At 43.6% G+C, this 17805-nt stretch overlaps 1 protein-coding gene across 4 annotated transcripts in view; it reads left to right on the plus strand.

Moving 5' to 3' along the window:
* PIK3AP1 (phosphoinositide-3-kinase adaptor protein 1) overlaps positions 1-17805 on the plus strand; it is a 115018-nt gene that overhangs the window by 34146 nt on the left and 63067 nt on the right. The window lies entirely within an intron of this gene.

Below are 17805 nucleotides of genomic sequence, written 5' to 3' on the forward strand. Positions count from 1 at the left end.
GAGGTGGGGTGCGCGGGCTCAGTAGTTGTGGCTCACGGGCTTAGATGCTCCACGGCATGTGGGGTCTTCCTGGAACAGGGCTCGAACGCGTGTCCCCTGCATTGGCAGGCGGATTCTTAACCACTGCACTACCAGGGAAGTCCCTTTCCACCTGTTTTAACCCATGCTCCCTTTTGACAAATGTCCCACTTCCATAGTTCATATTATAAAAATTATAGTTAAAACATAATAGAATGTTGACTGTGCTTTAAAAGCTACACAGTTTCTCCATTCTAATTCATCACTGACAGGACATTTGCAAACACTCCTGCCTCCCCTCTGAGAACTTTTGAATCACTGGGATAGATTTTTCTTGATACTGGTCCCAATGTTGATCAGGTTTCTAGTGGTTTCTGTAATTAAATATAAAATAGTAGTGAAAACTGTATTTTGCCGTCATGCTCATGACTCTGAACCAGAAAGTATGACCTCACACTGTATATCTTGTATGCTACATAACCAGACTGGGCTGGTTGGGGAGAAATGTTCACAGAAGCTGAGAATGTAGTTGGCGAGGCTGGTGTGGTGTCACTCACAGAGTGTCAGAGCTGCACAGGGGCTCCGAAATACAATTGTACTGTCCACTCTATCGTAACGCCAGGGAGGCCATCTGTGAGCAGGGATGTGACTCACTGGGGGCCAATGGTTGATGAATCCCTGACCTGAGGGTAGGAGTGTGAGCACGCCCAGATTTTACTTCAGGGGATCATTTTTTAAGAATTTGGATTTGCAAGGAAATCAAATCTGATTGATTTTTCAGTTAGTGAGAGGGATCAATGCAAACAGGAGGCCAAGGTGGTGTGAAGAGGCTAATTACTAAGCTTGTAAATATTTTCATGTGTAATGGGGGCAGATGACTGTCCAACCAGTGTTTCTCCCTGGTGGTGGGAATTCTCAGTCTCAGGCACTGGGCATTTCTGGTGTCAGGGTGGCCAGCACTTTCCTAGCTCTGTCTGGGGAACCAGAGGAGAAAAAGAAGCCAAGTTCGGAGATGGGCTCAGTGCTCACGTTGGCCATATGTGTAAGTGGCCAGCCTGTTTACCGCTCTGAGGCTTTACCTTCACTTCCGAGACCTCATTCCCTCTCGGGTGGGAAAGCCTAGTCGGCTTCATTGGGGGGCACTCAACCAGTTTCTTTACTTCCTGCTCTTGGCTTTCCAACGTCAGGCTAAAACAAGGCAGCTCAATTGTTGGATTCCAGCTCCAACACAGAAACTTAAAATTCCCTAGAAAAGTCCCTCTAAAATGGAGAATATCATTCTGGAAGAAACAGTTTGATCAGCGTCGTTAAGATGTTAATTATTAAATAAAATCAATAATTTTTAGTTTGATTTTGACTCTTTTCAGTTAAAAAAAACCTGAAGGTCATTCCTTCAAAGATTTAAAAAAAACCTAAAAAAACAACCAAAACCCAGAAATCCCAGTGTGTTTTTGGTGACCCTCTGGGAAATGGGGGTTGGAGAAAAAGGCTCTGAGGTAATGGTAGAAGGGGTAAGAGTGTGGTTTCCAGTTTGGGGACTTCTTTTTTGTGGGTTCTTAGTTGTTACTGCCACCAAGGCACAAGTGTCAGCAAGGCTGGGAGAGGCCCAAGCCCGCTGAACTGGGGCCATGAAAGCTGTGATTGCCCTAGGTCATAGCCAGCCCAACAGGGGGACACTGTGGATTCCAGTCAGATGGAGTGGCCAGAAGCCAGCAGCGGCCAGCAGTGACCACTACCAGAAAGTTGGCCAAGGTTTTAAAGAAAGAATTAAGGTCACAGAAACAAAGGCAAGCAAGGAGTCCCAAACAGGTGCTCAGAACACATACAGCATAGCAGGGTCGTGTCTCTCTGAGCCTGTTCTTGGGGGGAAGGTGTGCTGACTACGCTTTCATTCAAAGGTGGATAGCTGGCAGGGGACAGGCCAAGGACATTGCAGACGAAGTGCAGCAAGTGGAAGAGAACAGAGGGAGTTGTGGCTGTAGATGGATTCTGGCACAATACAACCCACCTTTCCCTTTCAGGAAATAGCCAAACTAGGAAAGTCCCTAAGACCTTTCATTTGTAGACAAACTGGTTTGGTTGTTTGAATTGTGATACTGCCAAGCCATGGTTTTAGACGCATAAAACTCAAATCCAAGTATGTTACAGTGGGGGCTGTTCTCATGTCCTAACTGTTAATAGAAGTACTTCATTATTAATAATAATAATGGTCAGGGGAATGGCAGCTGCCTTTTTAATGAGCACTTAATATGTGTCAGGCACAGTGCTCAACAATAACAATCCTAAGAGGTTGAAATTATAATTTTCATTTAACAAATAAGGAAAATGAGGCATGGAGAGGTTGAGTAACTTGCCTAAGGTGACCAGCTATAAGAGCTGGGATTCACCTTAGATTGGTAAGAGCACCAAATCCCATGCTCTTAAGGACTACCATATATGTGGCAGCCATGAGAATGCATCTTGCAGACCTCCAGCTGCCAGGAGTGCAACTGACTAAGGGCCCCAGGCCTGTGCTCTGAATCCATCATGGCATTTTCCCACGGGCTGCTCCCAGCCAATGACAGCATGGCTGTCAGCTCCCGGGTCAGCTCCCAGAAGACGCAGGATTCCTCCGATAGCCAACTTCATCTTGCAGAACTTTCTTTAGACTACTCAGTGGTCTAGGTTGCTTCCACCCATCCTTCCTTCCTGCTGTTCTATCAGGCTCAGTCCATCTGATGGTTTTCCCAGCTTCCCTCCCCATTTTCTGCTGCAGGCACTTTCCCTAATAAAATCCTTGCATCCTCTTTAATCCCATTTTAGTGTTTGCTTCTCAGAAGACCTGGACTAACGCAGTGTACCACACCAAATTTCAGGACAGCTTGGTTCAGCCTGCCAACATAAAGTGGGGATTAGTCAGTTTCCTGCTTCTCTTCAGATTCCACACTAAGAGGCTCAAGGCCCAAGGCCTTTCAGTGATCCTCCCTGTGTTGTATTTTTCCCCCCAGCTGGCAACTTAGGTGGTTGGTCTTATTCATCGATTCATCCATTCATGCAAGAAGCATTTATTGATTTCTCACGGTGATTTCTAGACCCCGGGGATCCAAAGATGAATATCAGGGAATCTGCCCTCAAAGAAATCACAGACTAGTGGAAGAACAATTTGGTCGACAGATAAACGACTCTAATTGCTAATGACTCTTCTGTGCTTACTCTTTGTCAGGTACTCTTTTAAGTGTTTTATATGAATCAGCTCATTCTATACTTACAACTATTGAATGTGGTAGGTGGTATTATCATCTCCATTTGCACACGGGGAGCCTGAGGCACAGAGAGGTAAGTGGCAGAGTTGTGATTTGAACACATGCAGAGCCCTCTCACTCACTGCTGTGCTACACTGCCTCTTGCCACGCCACCTCTTCTAAGAGTGTGACTGTGCCTGGAATGCAGGCTTCCACTGCGATGGAAACCCTGAGCCCAGAGCAGTTCAGTTCCCACTTTTAAAGTCCCTATCAGCTGCCATAGTGATCTGATGGGCAGTCTGGTGGGTGCAGATGCCTGCTTGTTGTGGATAATCAAGACTTGCTGCTCCTGCCTGCCTGGAGGTAGCAGGATCTCTGCTGGTGTCTGTCTCCATGGCTACCCAGAGCATCCCTGGGTTGCCTGACACTCACTTCCTGGGTCACGTTGGACTGGCTAGCCCTGGACTACTGTATGCAGAGGTATGCTTCTGCTCATTTCCACATGGAGAATCATTTCATAGGAACTCTCATTCGTTAAATGAATAGTAACAAAAATAACAAATAACTTTGTCTAGTACTTTAAAGTTTTCAAAGGGCTTCTAAGTGTTTCTCACTTAATCCCAATAAGCCTGTGCAGCAGGCCAGGCAGGTGTGAATATTCTCATTTTAAAAGAAAGGATACTGAAGCTTTGAAAAGTCACAATACCCTGTGACTTGGGAGATGGGACTTAAATCCAGGCCTTCTGTGGCTTCCTTGACTGTACTCTTCCAGATCCCCTTGGTAGCTGCATTTATGTTGCTAGGAAATACTACACCATATCTTTAGAGCCTTGCCCTTAGTAGCCAGGTTTTAATTATTGGGGGCAGTCAGCAGCTCCTGGGTTTTTTTTATTTGGGGATAAAAAATAAAGGGGTTTTTATTTTGACCCACAATTATTTAAGCAGATTTGGATGCCATCTTGTTGTTTTGTATTTTTTTTAAAGCAGATCACTGAGGAGAGCATGCTCCCACCCCAACTTGATGGTACATGAAAACCAGACACAGCATTTCAGGGTGAGGAGTGAGAGAAAGTTACCCATTCCAAAGATGGAAAATGAAACTGACCAGTCCAGTTTCAGAGTTTCAGCTGGTTAGAATGCTAAATGTCAGCAAAAGTGGGGGCAGGTAAACACCCTCTTGGCCCTTCCTGGAAGTGTGATGACTGAGTGGTAGAGAAACAAAAGAAGAGGAGTTTTCTTTACAATTTCTTAACCTTGGTTCTACTATCAAGAGTTGCCTTCATCCTGTCAGTTCTTGGCTGGGTGAAAATAAACTGCATTTTCGTGGTCTGCTCCAAACAAAGCCCATTTGTCCTCATACCAGTAAATCCAGATATCAGTGTCTGCTTAGATTAGAATTGATTCCTGATCCAGGAAACCGAGAAGAAGCAGTTTAAAGACTAGTTATTAATGGCCTCATTACAAGTCTGTGTCATGCCATTTGAGCAAAATTTACATACAGAGAGGAAGCACATTTATAAGTGTCGGAAAGAGATGAAGAAAGAGGAAGCTTTCATGGGGGGCTGTAGTAGCCCCTGCTTTGTTAGCAACAATGGGGTTTCCTGAGCAATGAAACAGGGACCTGCTGGCCTCCAGCCCTGAGAGCCCTGGTGGAGAACTTTCTCCCCAGTGGTGGCCCTTGGAATGTAGGTATGGACAGTGTGTCTTAAAGCTCTTGATAAACTTGGGCAGTGAAGCTGTGCTTGGTTGGAGCAGCCCCAGAGATGATGGGTCCAGGATAGAAATGGGTTTCTGTGGAACCTGGATCCCATGATGTGGCAGCAGATTTTTCCCCAACCCTTCCCAGATTTGTCACAGAGACTGGTTGAGGGAACTTCAGCCTGTGGCCAGGAAGCAGCTCACACAGGGAAATTATTTCCCCACTGGGATCATGTTTCCCAAGAGCAGCTGCTCCTTTGGTCTGGGAACTGGCTAGGAGATGGCAATCTTGAGCTCTTAATGTGTTTCAACCATTAAACTAGCAGCTAATGACCTAGGGCCAGTCAGTTCATGTCCCCATGCCTCCAGTTCTCCCATCTGCAAAAGGGAGGTGGTCACATCTGTCACATGTGCCTGGGAACACAGAAAAGAACAAATGAAAACACATTAAAAAGTTCTGAGGCACTGGGTGGTGCAAGAGCTCTAAATATCCCTCAGCTTGTTGGGTGAGGATAGAGTGACTTGGCTGTGGTACTCAGAAAAGTTTCCTGAAGGTTGAACTTGGGAGGGGGTTGGAGGGCCCCAGCCCCAGCTGGGCGGGTAGGAGAGCTGGAGGCAGATTTTATCATTGGTGGGCAAGGGTGAGCCCATACTTTCATCGGTTGTCATGGCAGCCTCAGCTGTGGGGCTATTTTTATTCAAGCTGAAGAGCAAGTAGGGTGAGGTGGGGAGGGGACGGGAAGAACCATCATCCTTTGCTTTAAAACAAAACTAAACTAAACTGACACTTCGAATAGCTCATTTAGAGCAACTAGGTGGGGCCAGGATAAAGGTCTTGGGGGCCTGAGCTCTCCTCTCCTCTTGTCCTACCACCTTATCCTGAACTTTGAGTACCTTGAGGAGGGCCAGGGGAATTACCTGGTGAATAAAGGAAAAACGATTCCCTGTCTATGTGAGCTGGAAAAGACTGGGGTTGATGTACAGTAGATTCCTGATCCAGAGCCCTCTACCAAGTGCTGCAGATCCATCGATGTGTAGTGAAACTGGGCAGCCTCAGGAATCTGCAGCTGACACAGACCATCTGGATGGCAAAGCAGGTCGGATGTGACAGGTGAGTCAGCCTGTGTGGGGAAAGTCAGCAGCGTCGACTGCCTCAGGAAGTCAGTGTGGGCTTATGGGAGGAGCGGATCCATTCTTCCTTCTCCTTTCTACTACTTTCTCCTTATTTCCAGGGAGGCAGAGTGGCCACCATGAGTTTATTTAAAGTCTGAATTGGGGATGTGTCCACAGGGCTCTGCCTTACCTTTTTGGCATCATGAGGATGATGATGATGAAGGTGACAAGGACAATGATTGATGTCACTCTAATGAACTCACACTAACACCACTAAATAATCATCACCTCCTCCCTCCCCTGACTTTAGTGCCAGTAAGACATGTGGTGGGTAAGAGTCTGGCGTTCCACTGACCCTCTTAACATCGTTCTGATTGATGACTGTACATGACATCAGGGGGTAGCTTGTGACTTGCGGGTTGGGTATACTTGTCACTGTGTTGGGAGTTTTTTAAGTGAAAGGGGTTAGGTGGATGGGAAATTCAATACCCATTAACCAAGGTGGGTGAAAAGGGAGAAAGAAAGACCCATGGGTGATGACTAAAATGAAAAAGCAATCTTGATGTTTGCCAGGAAGCTGCGAGAAGGTGGGGTTGTTGAAACCCAAGATCTGAGTCCCACCACTGCCAGCCTCTCACCTCCCCCCGCGAACCCACATGCTTTTGCAGTGGAGCAGAAGCTCCTTCACTGGGATCCACACGTTTGGAATCTGGGGACAAGGCCAGGACTGAGATCTCCCTTTGTGCTTTCTAAGGACATAACAATAGCTATGACATTGATTTTCTAAGCTTATAGCTAGTGTAAACAAGATACACGGTAGGAGAAATGTTTCGTCTACTAAAGAACCATTTTTCTAAGCATTTTGTGAACCATGCTTGTGGTATGCTTTCAGACATTGGGTTAATTATAGCATCTTATTTGCTCATGAAAGCAGGTAGAGCAGGATGTTGGCTTGGTAACACTTTGTTAGCCACTAGTTCATGTTATTTTACAGACTTAAAGACACTGCTTGCTCAAGGTGTGGTGGGTGCTCAGCCCCTCTGCGTCTCGATTCTGACCAAGATTTAGAAAAGAGCTGACATATTCTACTTGTGTGTCTGGAATTATTTCAAAAACAAGCAAATTCAAGAAAATTCTTCAACTTTCAGAAAAATAAAACTACGTTTTTGGGAATTCCCTAGTGGTCCAGTTAGCGCTCTGCACTTCCACTGCAGAGGGCACGGGTTTGATCTGGTCCGGGAACTAAAATCCTGCAAGCCACGTGGCGTGGCCAAAAACAAACAGACTAGGGTTTTAATCTATATTTTACAGAATTTCTTTTTCTCATGAATACTATTTAGTGACAGGTCTTCTATGTGTAAACCAAACTCCTAGCATGGCATTTGGGGTTCCCTCCCTGTCCCTCTCCCCTCACCCTCCCTCCCTGCTTCATATAGAAGGTGCCCCCCTTGCTTCCTGTGGCCCACACACATCATTTGCTGTCTTGCCTTCGTGTCCTTAATCATGCCTTTACCTCTGCCAGGAAAGTCCTTCCTACCCGGTGCCCGCATTCTCTGTGCCTTTCAAGGCCCTACTTGTCACGTCTTTGGGGATGTCCTTCCTTCTTTGATCCTTCAGTGGCCATAAACTGTGTTTTATAAATCCCTGCTTATCCATTGTAATGTTTTGTTTTGAAGTTATTCCTGTTATCATTTGTCTGTGGAAGTTGGAGAGAAGCTGTTTCTCTCCTGTGCGGTTCCTCCACTATCAGCGAGGACAGAAATATTCTCACCCTGACATTTCTTAGGGGGCCTAGGATAGGCTTTGAATATTTGTTACTCATTGATAGGCATTGGATGTTTGTTGAAGGAATAAAGGAATGAATTACTAATTATTTTATTAATTTAAATGGAAAATATGCTTTTTTCGCAAGAATGGTAATCTCAGCACCTAAATGCTATTTGCCTTAGTTAAAGTAAATTAACCTGTCTTCTTCATCCTTCAGGAAGTTTTTCTCAACTTTCTAAACTTCTGTTACATTTTTCATGTGCCGGCACTTTTATAAACACTTAGAAACATAACTCACTTTATTTAGCTATATTTATGGTCTCATAATGCTTGCTGGTATCACATAGTTCTCTCAATTGTTTCACGTGGAGCCTCACCTTCCCAGTTCAGTTTAAGCTCCTTAAGGCCGACACTCTTGAGGCACACTCTTGGGAACCCCCGTGGGATCCTTGTCATGCATATTCAGTAGATACTTGCTCAGTGATTAGGAAGCTCAGGCTTCAGAACATTTTATGTCAGGCTTTGAGAAATAGTTGTTTTATGATTTCATCATCATGGCTTAGATAGGCTGGATGAGCTTCATAATAGCTGAGAAATTTCATCCTGAGTGGAAAAGCCTCCAGAAGTTTCTCCAGACCTCAGGCAACTCTCTGTACTCCTGCCCCACCTGTGTGGTGGTCAAATTTGGGTCTCAATCCGGGATGCAAATGCAGAGGGAACATGGCCCCTTTCCTTCATGGACCACGCTGCCTAGGTTGTTTCGCTATTCATTTCTGCTTTCTTCCAAGAAACCTTTGAATCTTCTTCACTCTTTCTTTCATCAGCCACACTGGAAATCCCAGATGCAAATTGATAATGTCCTCCTACTTCATATCAGCCCAGAGACACATGTGGGCCCCTGTCTGGCTCCAGTGACCACTTCTATTTCATTCCATTTTTGGCTAGACTGGTGGAAGGCTCTTAATTCTCAGTTGAAATTTATCTCCTTAATTTCCTTCTCTGTTCACTTTCTTTTTCCTTGTTATCTAAAAGTCAGATAAAATAATTCGACATGTTTATGCTACAGGCCTTCTTCCTGCCTTCCTACCTTTGCTTTACCTTATTTAAAAAAAATCACTACTAAATGTAGCTTGACAAAACGAAAACAGTGTAGGGACTTTCTTGTGGCTCAGTGGTTGAGAATCCGCCTGCCAATGCAGGGGGCACGGGTTCAAGCCCTGGTCTGGGAAGATCCCACATGCTGCGGAGCAACTAAGCCCATGTGCCACAATTACTGAGCCTGTGCTCTAGAGCCCGCGAGCCACAACTACTGAGCCCGTGCGCCACAACTACTGAAGCCTGCCCGCCTAGAGCCTGTGCTCCGCAACAAGAGAAGCCTACACACCACAATGAAGACCCAATGCAGCCAAAAATTTTTTTTAATTAATTTTAAAAATAAATAAATAAAATGAGTGATTTAAAAAAAAAACAATGAAAGCAGTATAGCATAATTCAGCTTTTCCCAAACTTCAGTCATTTGAGGATCATCAACATGGGTTTTGGTTTATCTTTTTTAACAGCTTTTTTGAGATATAATTTATATGCCATGCAATTGACCCATATAGAGTGTACAATTCAATGGTTTTGGGGGGCATATTACATTATCAATTTTTTTTTTTTTTTTTTTTTGCGGTATGCGTGCCTCTCACTGTTGTAGCCTCTCCCGTTGCGGAGCACACGCTCCATTCGTGCAGGCTCAGCGGCCATGGCTCACGGGCCCAGCCGCTCCGCGGCATGTGGGATCTTCCCGGACCGGGGCACGAACCCATGTCCCCTGCATCGGCAGGTGGACTCTCAACCACTGCGCCACCAGGGAAGCCCCTACATTATCAATTTTTAAAAATTGTGAATATATACATACATACACACATATATGTATATACACATGTAACATAATATTTGCCATTTTAACCAATTTTAAGTCTACAATTTGGCATTAAATACATTCACAATGTTGTGCAACTATTACCACTATCTGTTTCCAAACTTTTCCTTGTACTCTTAACAATATTTTCTTTAAGTCAATTCCCGTTTTTTTAATTTAAATAAATTTATTTTAAAAGGAAACTTTGCTGCTATAAGTGAAAAACCAGTATCTCTTGATAGAAACAAGGTAACTATAAAAATAAAGACAATAAAAACAAAACAGTGGTATTAAATTCTACTAGACACTCATGCCTGCAGAAGCCTGTGGGCTTAGGGCCTTGTTCCTTCCCTGGTTCAGAGAGAGAGGTAAGCATGTTAAGGAGAAGTTAAAAGCATCCTCTTACCAAACTGAGCCTTTCTTCTTGATATGAGTGGGATTGAAAGAATTGAAAGGGGACTGCTTTCTTACTGTGTGGCTCAGTGTCACTGCATGTTTGCTGTACACTTTGGAATCATCTCCTGTGTACCAGTCACCTGTTTCCCAGTGTGGGAAACTATCAGAGCACACGAGAGCGTGGATTTGGGGGTTAACTTTCTATACAGCGTGCACTGTGTGACTTGGACAATTTATTTAAATTTCGGTGTCCTATTTTTTTCATCTGTGAAATGGGCAGAATTATTCCAATCTCTTAGTTGTGATAAAATAGAATCACATATATCAAGGATTTTGCATGGTTCCTGGCCTATAGTAAATGCTCAACAATGGCAGTTGTGGTCATTTTAAAGAATAAAGATACCTGTTTATAGTACTTTCCCCAAAGCTTAGCATTACCTTACAAGAGAAATTAGCGTGTATATTCTGGAAAACAAGACACACAAACAAAAAAACGCTTCAAGATCAGAAAACATCATTCTCTGGCCATCCTTACCCTACCCCTCCCTCAGACTACCAAAAAACAGTCCTGACTGAACACCAATGTACAGGAAAGAAGCAGTAAGCACTGTGGTCTGAAAACTTATTTGGAAAATGAGACAGTTGTAGCTTTGGGGCAGAGGCCCCCTGGAGCACGTGGGACCCTGGCTGGTTCAGTTGGAGTTCAGTGTCTTTTGACTTAAACCCCATCCTTGGAATGTGCCTGTTGGCCGTGGTGGCAGGTCATGGCATACCTAACCAAGGCAGTATTGCTTAGAACAAGGCAGGACCACCAGGTGTTGGTGAGCAAAAGCCTATGTCATGTCTCATGAGCTACAGTTACAACCCCAGACCAGGAATAGCAAGTGATGCTGCTTCCTGCCCTGGTCCACATCCTCAAAGGAGGCACAGACCCCTGGGGGCGAATTCCCGTTCTGCCTCTTGCTTGCTTGCTGCAGGACCTGGGCTGGGTTACTTCAATCCTTCAGGTACCGCATTTCCATCTATCAAATAGGAATAGGATATTGATTTCTATCTCACAGTGTTGATGTGAGAACTAAATGAGATTGACTATTAAAGCAGGCACCACGATGTTCAATAAATGGTAACTTTTATTGTTGTCAATATTAGTAATAATCAGGAGTCTGTCACCAGCCCTCTTACCTAGTATGAGCTTGTCCATGTGGCTTGGTGTGTGTCCAAGTGCATACACATACTCAATTCATTTAAAATTCATAGTTTCTTTAGACCCGAATAATGTTAAATAACTTTTTAGACTCCCTTGTAAAGGAAAAAGAATTATGAGCCTTTAGTGTTGGTAGATTATTTTGATGTTGTTGAAATACGTATAAACGTATTCAGCTCCGGATGCTTATTGTTCTTTCCCAGCTCCAAAAGCAAAACAAACGAACCAGATACAAATACACGCATAAAATAAATACAGGGCAAACTGACTACATTTGTTTTGTCATAGATGATGGTCGTTTACTGAAGCAGCATCATGAATGTGGCGCAAAGCTGTGGTGCTCGCTGATTCTGTCCCAGGGGCTTGCTACAGCTCCCCAGTGTTATTGTGGGACTTGGATCTCCCACTGCATTTCTCTATGTGAAGCAGTGTATGGGGAAACCTTCTTGTGTTCACTTGGCACAAACGCCTCATTTACATGTCATCCTGCCCCTGTCTTCTTTCCTCATTAGCCCCTGACAGCTTAGCATGACCTAGTTGCAAAATGATACACACACACACACACACACACACACACACACACGGGCACCACAGTCCTGTGGCTGGGCCCAGTTATAATGTGGTCATCCAGATAATCTGGAATGTCTTTTCATCCCATTTTAAAGGCATTGTCATCTAAATGCAAAGCCCAAGCACTGATTCTCATAAGACTACATCTGAGGACTTTTGGCAGATACCAGTTTTGAGAAAGATTGATTCACATCCTGCCTAGATCCCCAAAGTTTTGAAGCAGCCTCCAAAATTAAACACAATATAAAAAAGAGAAATAGGAAAGACCAAGACCTGGATGAAAATGTTAACAGTGGTTAAGAACCAAAATTGAGACTGAGCTACCTGGCAGCAAGGGCAGAAGGTGAAACACACCATGTTAGCTTGTTCTTATTGTCTAATGAGAGAAAGCAGCCAAGTTCTCTGGGGACACAAACTTCCTGCCACTGAACTCAAGGAGTGTTTGCCACAAGGGCCCTTTATAGATGAGCTGGATGCACAAAGAAAGTCTTCTTCTATAATTTCTCCAGAGTTTCTCCAGGCCTTATAAAAGCTGAGAGGATATTGTTAAATTTTAAAGCAGTAAGGATGACTATTGGTGTCTTAATAAGACTTTAACTGACGAGGATCCTTGGGGTTTTCAGTGTGCCTTCACTCAAACTTTTATTTATTTGAGTCGCAGGACAGTAAAGCTGGTGTTTATCTTCAAGGTGGGGAGGGGGCGAGAGGAATCTACACGTTTAAGTGGGAAACTTTGGAGCCATCTCACTCTTTCAGGTGGGTTTCAGTGGTACTTTTGTCTGGGTTGGTACATGCTTCAAAGGAAACTCTGCATCTGCTCAAGTGGTTGGACCCTGGCTCGGTCTGTAGTGCGCTGTGGAAGAGGCCGATGTGGCTGAAGAAACTTAAGTGATGGTGCTGTCAATCAGCGCCACCAGAATCTCCCTACAGAGTGAATGGCATCCTGCCTGACTTCTTGAAATGAATTTAGCTGCCAGTAGCTAATTCATTTCAGGTGACTAAATGAATAGACCTACTGGAAGGGATCGTTTATAGGACCCATCTGAACGCTGGGGAAATCTGCCAAGTGCTGTACTATTAGGACCAATCTCGTCATAAATGATACCACGCTGATGAAGTGATTAGACAAAAGATTCAGCTGTTAACTTCTCTCTTCACCCATCCCCATCATCAAAGTGCTTTCTCGTTGTGGAGAATATGAAAATACATGAACAGTTGGAAGGTAGGAAAGAAGGAAGAAAAGCGGGGGGGGGGGGAAGGATCATGCAGTTTATCCATACATTTTCTTCTGACCTTTCAAAATGCATTTTCCTTTATATAATTGATATACTACATTATAAGATATATGATTTTATATTCTGCTTTTTTGCTTAACATGTCATAAGCTTTTACTTAAAACTCTTTGAAAATAATATTTTTAATATTCTTTTATCAGACAGATTGTTTTTAGTTTCTCAGCAATGCAAAGAATTATTTAGCAGACATCTTGGTTCACTATCTTGGTCTACATTTTGAACAGTTATTTTCCTCCTTAAGAGAGATTTCTAGAAGTAGAATTATGTGGCCAGATATGAACATTTTAAAGACTTGCTCTTTCTCTGTATATGGTCACATGGCTTTCCAGAAAGGGTGTACCAGTTTATAGTTTCTTCAGCAACAAATGAGAGTATCTGTCCTACCTCACCTTCAAATATTTCCTAATTAGAAAAGGTGAAATAGTAATATATTATTTTTATTTGCATTTCCATGATGATTAGAGATAATGAATGATTTTTAGTTTTTTTGAATGGGAAGGTAAGTTTTATTTCTTCCTTTGTGAATTATCTACTTATTGGGCTTCGGGTATTTTTTTTTTTTTTTTTTTTTGCGGTACGCGGGCCTCTCCCGTTGCGGAGCACAGGCTCCGGACGTGCAGGCTCAGCGGCCATGGCTCACGGGCCTAGCTGCTCCACAGCACGTGGAATCTTCCCGGACCGGGGCACGAACCCATGTCCCCTGCATCGGCAGGCAGACTCTCAACCACTGCGCCACCAGGGAAGCCCGGCTTCGGGTATTTTTAAAGAGATTTCTATGACCTCTTCATATATTAAGGAGATCAGCCCCTTGGCATATTTATATCAAATTTTTTAACCAATTTGTGGTTTGCCATTGAATTTTTCGGTAACAGTTTTATTGAGATATAATTCACATAACAAACAATTTACCCATTTAAAGTATACAATTCAGTGTTTTTGTATATTCACAGACTTGTGCAACTATCACTACAGTCAATTCTAGAATATTTTCATCACCTCAAAAAGAAACCTCACACCCTTAGCTATCATCTCCCAACCTCCCCCAGCTTCCCAAGAACCCCAGCCCTAGGCAATAACTAATCTACTTTCTGTTTCTATAGATGTGCCTATTCTGGACATATCACATATTTGGAATCATATAATATGTGGTCTTTTGTGGCTGGTTTCTTTCACTCAGCATAATGTTTTCAACGTTCATCTATGTTGTAGCATATATTGGTATTTTATTCCTTTTTATGGCTGAATAATTTGTCAATCCATTCATCAAAGAATGGACAATGGGTTGTTTCCACCTGTGGCTATTATGACTAATGCTGCCCAAGCATTACAATTTAGTTTTTAGGTTTTTATAAATTTGTTTACTAAAATTTTAAATTCATGTCATCAACTCTATTGCTTTTTGGATTGTATTTCTTCAGTTGTTTTTAAAGTAAACAAATCTTTTCCCAAAACAATGATAAAATTTTCAACCATATTTTTGTCTTTTTAATTTTTAAAATTTGTTTTCATTGTTCATTTCAATCTATAATCCATCTAAATTTTATTTTGGAGTGTATAAGAATTAGGAAGATTCTAAACAGTCTCTCTGTCCCTCCATGCCCACCCCAAATAGCTAAATTTTTTCAGTACCATCTGCTGTCATCCTCACCAACCATTTTCTTTATTCTGTACTGATTTTTAGTGCTTTCTTTACCACATATTAAGTTTTTATGAGAATGAAACTTGATTTTGCAGTTGTCTATTGTATTTAATTGCTTGGTTTAATTTTTAAATAAATTTAATATAAAATAAGACTATCCTTTATTGTTTTTTAAACTTTAGTAGGAGACACAAAACCTATATAAATGGAATTTTCCTAGATAGGAAAATTAAATGTTGTAAAGAAAAACATCATGGCAACTACAATTTAAAATTCAATGCAGCAGTGGGTGTGTGACCTGTACTTTACATTTTATTTGAAAAGTGAGAAGAATTTTCTGTGTGATTATTGTTTTAGTCAGATTGTCTACTTATTTTGAGACAATTTTGGTAACTTATATTTTTCTATAAAAGTTGTATTGAAATTAAAAACAAAACTCTTAGCAATGAGTTTTCACATCAGTATGTTTCTCAAATTCTTCTCCATCTCTGCTGTTATCATCTCTTTCTTACTTGGCTTATTTCTATTTCTCTGTTCTTTTCTTTATATTTACTAGAGCTTTGACTCTTTGGCCAGCCAACTAATTGGGTCAGTAATTTGGGAGAAATGAAGAGATTTTCTTTTTTAAAATCAATTAATTAATTAATTTATGGCTCCATTTCGTTGCTGCACGCGGGCTCTCTCTAGTTGCAGCGAGTGGGGGCTACTCTTCGTTGCGGTGCGCAGGCTTCTCATTGTGGTGGCTTCTCTTGTTGCAAAGCATGGGCTCTAGGTGCACAGGCTTCAGTAGTTGTGGCACGTGGGCTCAGTAGTTGTGGCGCACGGGCTTAGTTGTTCTGTGGCCTGTGGGATCTTCCTGGACCAGGGCTTGAACCTGTGTCCCCTGCATTGGTAGGCAGATTCTTAACCACTGTGCCATGAAGGAAGTCCCTGAAGAGATTTCTTTTTTTGAAGCAATAGACTGTACTGTGGGTCTATCCCAACGAGATTATACCTGCACAGTAAATTATAATAGGTTGGTACCCACCACGCTAGCCACACAGGATAGTGTCTAAACAATTCTAGAATGATAAGTAGTTCCAGGGTGCTTCTCACAGCTTTAAGAAACTGACTGAATGTTTTAAGTCAATGGGGTTATTTTCTCATCCAGGAAGAACCTCAGAAATGAAAAAATGGCATGTTCAGGCATCAAATAATCCAAAATTAAAGCTTGATGTGGTGTTATATAATTATTAAGAAGAAGAATATCAATTATCCCTAATTTTTTGGCTCTTCCTTTCACAGATTCCCGTGGTGGGTGGGAGTTGCTTGGATGGCGCGTACAGCTCTGTCCATGGAGATGGTTCCTGGCCATTTTAGTAGTAACCAGTCAAGGAGAAAAGGATGTGGGGAAGGGCAGATCCAATGGAGAAAATGGCAACCTTCCGTTAACTTGGCTTGGACCGCAGAGGTGGGAAGACCACTGCACTTAGCCTTTGCAGGGGGATAATTAGCACTGAGTAAGTGAGGTAGGACTGAAAGGAAAGATAGAGGACATTGATGGTTCTGATGCCTAGTCATAAACGGTTCCTCCTTGAAACTCCCAGGGTTCTTTGTCCCCTCTCTTAGCACTAAGATCCGCCTGGATTCCTGCTGTGTGAACAAGGTTGGAGACCAAGCTGCACTCAGCCCGGCCTTCTGGAGTAGTGCGTCCTGGGAGAAATCACAGACAGGGGACAAGCAGCAGGAGTATGTGCCTCACTGCCCATCACACTTTGGGGCCTTGTGTAGACATCTGTCAGCACACATGTCAGGCTCTAGGACAAGACCCCTGTCCAAGGCTGTGGGGCTTTTAAATTGTTTATCTGGGAAGCCTCAACCCCTCCCCCGGCCTGAGAAGGTCCCCAGAGGCCCTTGCCTCACAGTTATAGCCCTAGGACGCGGTGGTGCTTGGTTCCCCATCCCTGCTCTGCCACCTCAGCCTTCATGGTGGTGGGAGCACAGCCCTCCCCTGGCATGACCTGGGATCTAGAGTGCAAGCTTGTGTTACAGCTTTCTGTGGGGACATATCAGTGGCCTGGTCTGCCACCCCAGCTTTCTCCCAGGAAGGATTGCACTCCTTCCGTGAGGCCAGCCTGCAGGAATCAGCCAAGTTAACCCCTACCTCTCACCAGCCCTTTTAGATTGCAGGCTCTCTGAAGGTAGGATGGATGTCTGGTTCACCTTCATGTCCTCGCAGTACCTAGTATGTTTGTCTGGCTGTCAGTGGTTTAGGAATGGAGAAGAGCAAGCCCAACGAAGGGACTAGATGAACCTTCCCTCTCCTTGTATCCATTCTTAACCATTTTGTTCCTCTTTGAGGAACACGCACACACATGCACACACACACAGAATCTTGCACACAGGTACCCTATCAATCAATGAGTCCTGGTTCAGAGCCCCTGCCCTAGAACGCTGGTAGGTTCCACTTACCCCCATCTCCGCATTATCTCATTCTGTGCCACACCCTATCTGCACACCCCTGCTCGCCTTCACTGAATCTGTGCACGCTCTAATCTTTCCACAGCAGAGGTGTTGGCTGTGGTACTGATTTGGAACCCGGTTATACTCTAAGATTTGTTGAAAGTGATTGCTTTTTACCCTTGCTCCAGAGAGAGTACGTTAGCTAGCCATGACCCTGAGGAATAATCGCTTCCTGGAAAGCGCAGGTTTTACTTGATGTTCAAAAGATGATCTTTAAGTGGACAGTCCATTCTTGAGCCCCCCTGAGGAGACGGGGCCTCTTTCCTCACAATCACTGAAGCCAGCCCTGCAAGACGTCCCGAGGTAAAGCTTCCAGAAGTCTGTTGTTTGCGACCAGACCTGTCAGCCTCAGACAGCAGCCTGCCTCAAATGTTTTGGCTTTTCTCCACACCATCGTCCTCTTGTTTTCACCCTACCCTCATGGCCTCCATGGTGGTTGACTTTTCCCCATGAGGTCCTCTTTCATGATTTCCTGAGTC

This window comes from Delphinus delphis, chromosome 16, assembly GCF_949987515.2.
Source record: "Delphinus delphis chromosome 16, mDelDel1.2, whole genome shotgun sequence".
Classification (NCBI taxonomy): domain Eukaryota; kingdom Metazoa; phylum Chordata; class Mammalia; order Artiodactyla; family Delphinidae; genus Delphinus; species Delphinus delphis.